Here is a 4,608-nt window from a genome sequence, read left to right as displayed (position 1 = left end):
AGTTCGCTTATTTAGCATTTCTCCAATTTTTTTTTTGGTTGTTTTTTAAAGGATTTTATTTAGTATACAATGTTCTGCCTGCATGTATGCCTGCACACCAGAAGAGGGTACTAGATGTTATTATACATGATTGTGAGCCACCATGTAGTTGCTGGGAATTGAACTCAGAACCTCAGGAAGAGAAGTCAGTGCTCTTAACCTCTAAGCCATCTCTTCAGCTCTGATGGCTTTTTTATTGTTGTTTGAGATAGCTTTTCTCTGTGTAACAGCCCTGGCTATATTGGAATTCACTCTAGATGAGGCTGGCCTTGAACTCATAGAGATCCACCTTGCCTCTGCCCGGAGTACTGAGATTAAAGGTGTGCAACCCACTGCCCAATGGTGCATCTCCCCAAATTTCAAAGGCAGTGGTTCTCAACCTATGAGTTTCAACTCCTGTGGGTGGGTGTGGGGAGGCCAAATGACCCTTTCACAGGGGTTGCATATCAGATATTGTACAATATCAGATATTTACATTATGATTCATGACAGTAGCAAAATTAGTTATGAAGTACCAACAAAAATAATTTTATGGTTGGGGTCATCACAACATGAGGAACTGTATTAAAGGAATATGGCATTGGGAATGTTGAAAACCATTGTTCTAAGGGATAAGAATAGTTTGGTTTTGTTCATTGTTTTAGAATGCTAAGAAGAACCACAGAAAGTACAATTTTATTTATTTTTATTTTATGTATAAAGGTGATTTGCCTCTATAGAGTCTATACACCTTAGTATCTGAGGAAGCCAGAAGAGAGCACCAGATCCGCTGGAACTGGAGTTATTGGTGGTTGCTGGGAAATAAAGTTGGGTCCTCTGCAAGAGATCTTAAGCACTGATCTCTCCAGGCCCACAATTTTAATTCGTATGTGGGAAACTCAAAATTGTAGGGCTATAGGCAAGATAAGACTAGCTTTTTTGTTGATAAAATGAGCATGATCAGTGAATTATGTGGAAGAGAGGAAGCTGGAAGATTTTAAGAGCCAGAAGGGATGGATGACATCAAAGAAAGTTCCTTCTAGACACAAGAGGACTGGGGAACATATAAACTCACAGACTATGGCAGCATTCACAGGGCCTTCACGGGTCCAGGCTGGATGGGATCCCAGTGCTGAGCAGGGAAATGGACATGAGCTCCCATCTCTAACTACCAATCTATCTCCAACTGACAACTGCTCACAAAGGAAAAATTAGCTTCTTCAGTGGACCCATTGGGTATACAAACCACATTTGAGGGTGGACTGTGTCAGCAGTACATGGCCTACAAAAAATGAAAGTATTTTGTAAATACTTTCTTATAAATGCTTTCTCTGGGAATTTTTTTTAAGCTTACTTGACTTTTTTTTTTGGGGGGGGGGTTCGAGACATAGTTTCTCTGTGTAGCTTTAGAGCCTGCCCTGGAATTCTCTTTGTAGACCAGGCTGACCTCTAACTCACAGAGATCAGCCTGTCTCTGATTCCTGAATGCTGGGATTAAAGGCACGTGCCACCACTGCCAGACTTCCTTACTGGACTTTTGCTTGTCTATTATGGTTTCCAATTTTGTGTTTTTACGGACTTTCCATGTTTCTTGTGCTTTTTATTTGTTTTATTCTGGTTTGTTTATTTACCTGTTTTTTGTTGTTTTGTATTTGTATTTTTGAGATGGGGTTTCACTATGTAGCTCTGGCTGTCCTGTAACTCACCATGTAGACCAGGCTAGCCTGGATCTTACTGAGATCTACCTGCCTCTGCCTACCAAATGCTGAGACTAAAGATGTGTTTGTTTTCTAAAGAGAGGGAAAGAAGGGGTGGAATTGGAAGTGTGGAAATGTGGGGAAGATCTAGGAGATGAGGGAGGGGAACCATGATCAGAATATATTGTATGAAAAATATTTTCAATTTAAAAAATGGGCATGGTACCCCTTTCTCATCATAGCTAACTATCAGCTTTTTACTTATTGAGATAAAGTTTTAATGTGTAGCCCTAGCAGGCATATAATTTGCTATAAAGATCAGCCTGGTGTGGAACTCATAGAGATGCACCTGCCTCTGCATTCTGGATGCTGCAATTAAAGATATATGCTATGTCTGGTTCTCACTGATCTGACTTCCCAGTTCCCAAGTGTTTTTGTCTATTTATACTGGTGATGATGGGTACTGAACACAGAGCCTTACACACACTAAGCAAGCATTCTACCACTGAGATACATCCCTAGCTCCAGTATTGTGTTTTTTATTTTAGAAGATTTTTTAAACTTATTATGTATACAGTGTTCTGCCTGCACGTATGCCAGGACACTGGAAGAGGGCACCAGATCTCATTACAGATGACTGTGAGCCACCATGTGGTTCCTGGGAGTTGAACTCAGGATCTCTGGAAGAGCAGTCAGTGCTGGTAACTTCTCAGCCATTTCTCCAGCCATAATTTTAAAAGTTTTAATTTATTATTATTATCATTATTATTTTGAAAGTGTCTCACTGTGTAGCCCTGGAACTCTTTGTAGACTAGGTAGCCTTGAACTCACAGCTTTAGAGTACTAGGATTAAAGGAGTGTACCATCACACTGGGCTTTTATAATTATTATTTTGTATGTATGGGTGCTTTGTTTGCATGTATGTCTGTGAACCACATATATACAGAGCCCTTGGAGGCCAAAAGGAGCTGGAGTTACAAATGGTGTGGGCCATCAAATGAGTACTGGAAACTGAACACAAGTTCTCTACAAGAGTATCTAGTCCCAGTATTGTTATGTATGTGGTTTTGAGACAGGGTTTCTCTGTGTAACTGCCCTGGAATTTGCTCTGTAGACCATGCTGGCCTCGAACTCACAGAGATCCACCTGCCTCTGCCTCCCAAGTGCTGGGATTTAAGGTTCGTACCACCTTGGCCAGCTGTATCTTTATACTTTGAAGAAGGGCTCTCAGTAATATTGATATTTGCAAAAACCAGACCCTCATCTACAGAAGAAAACAGAGGTTCTAAACAAAGGTGTGAAGCGTCAAGACAGGTGATGCTGCAGGAAAACCACTGCTTCACCTGAGAAGGTGTATACTTTTTCATTAGAGCACACAAAAAATGCGTAAGAATAAAATGCAAACTGGGCAGTGGCGGTGCACGTCTTGAATCCCAATGCACAACTTTAAACTTTATCCCAGCACTTGGGAGGCAGAGGCAGGCAAATATCTGGGTTTGAGGTCAGCCTAGTCTACACAGCGAATTCCAGGACAGTCAAGGGTACACAGAGAAGCCCTGTCTCGAAAAACAAAACGAAGCAAAACACCGACAGGGGGAGATCGCATGCATGCATGCATACATACATACATACATACATGTGAGAGAGGGAGAGAAAGAAAGAAAATGCAAGACCGGCATGGAGGCTCAAGTGTATAATGCCTGCCATTTAAGAATTTACGAGGCTGAGACCAGCCAGGTCTCCTCTGGGTGGGGGAAAATGTTTCCCCGCTTCTAGGAAGGGTTTTATGATCCCAGGCTGGCCTCGAACTCGCTTGTTGCAACAGAAACGCCTAATCCTGCAGCCTCCTGGGATTACAAGCATAAGCATTCATGAGTGGCCAAAAAAAAAAAAAAAAAAAAAAAAAAATCCTCTTTGGAGCCAGGTGGTGCAGCCAGCCTTATCTACTGATTTGAGTTCCAGGATAGCTAGGACTGTTACACGGAGAAATCCTGTCTCTCGAACCCCCCCCCCCCAAAAGTTCTCATTTTTAAAACAAGATAAATTTCAAATAAATAAATGACAGTACCTGCTCAAGGTTCACTCTCCCTCACCTTCTCACCTTTAGGGTCGTCTACCATCCACCCACCCACACCCCGCCCCCCCAGGGCAAAGAAGTTTGGAAAACCCGGACCTTAATTTCAGTCAGAAGGTGAGTTCCTTGAAGAGGGACTACAGTTAAAGAAGAAATCTGGGGGTTATCTTGGCACAGCCTTGTCACAAACCCGGTAGAAAGCTCGCAACGCCAGCCGCTGAAGCCTCAGCGCCTACAAACGATTTGCGGCTTTCCGGAGGAGCCAATCAGCTTGCGGCCCCGAGCCTGCTCCCAGCGCCCCGCCAGGGCCTGGAAAGACGCAGCCAATGGGCGTGCGGTCTCCAGCGCCCTCCAGCGGCCAAGGGAGAGAGAGCAGGAAAGACGCAGCCAATGGGCGGCCCGGCCTACTCAGCGGCCCGGCCAGGGGAGGGACGGTGGGAGTGGGAGGAGAGGGAGAGGAAAAAGGGAGACTGAGACTGTGCTAGGCGCAGCCTGGGGATCCAGCCTAGGGTCACCTCTAGGGTGGCATTCCTTGGTGTTAGAGCCCTCAGAGAAACCTGTGCGTTACGCTGAGTCTGCCTCTGGTTTGTGGGGAAACGGTGGCTCGGCGGCACTGCCCTTTTAATCGTGTTGGCTAGCGCCACAGCGGCATCGCCCTTTTAAGGCCGGCGGCAGCTGGGGTTCCGGGGGCGGGGTCCGTCTCCCTTTGGACTCCCGCAGCCGCCGGCTGATTCATTCCGGGCTCGATCGCCAAGCTTTGACGTTGGCGCCTGCGCAGGGCGCGGCCTCGCTCCCGATTGGCTGGTATCGGGCCGCCCT

Source organism: Phodopus roborovskii, unplaced genomic scaffold, assembly GCF_943737965.1.
Source record: "Phodopus roborovskii unplaced genomic scaffold, PHOROB, whole genome shotgun sequence".
Lineage (NCBI taxonomy): Eukaryota > Metazoa > Chordata > Mammalia > Rodentia > Cricetidae > Phodopus > Phodopus roborovskii.
This window is presented reverse-complemented; position numbering follows the sequence as displayed.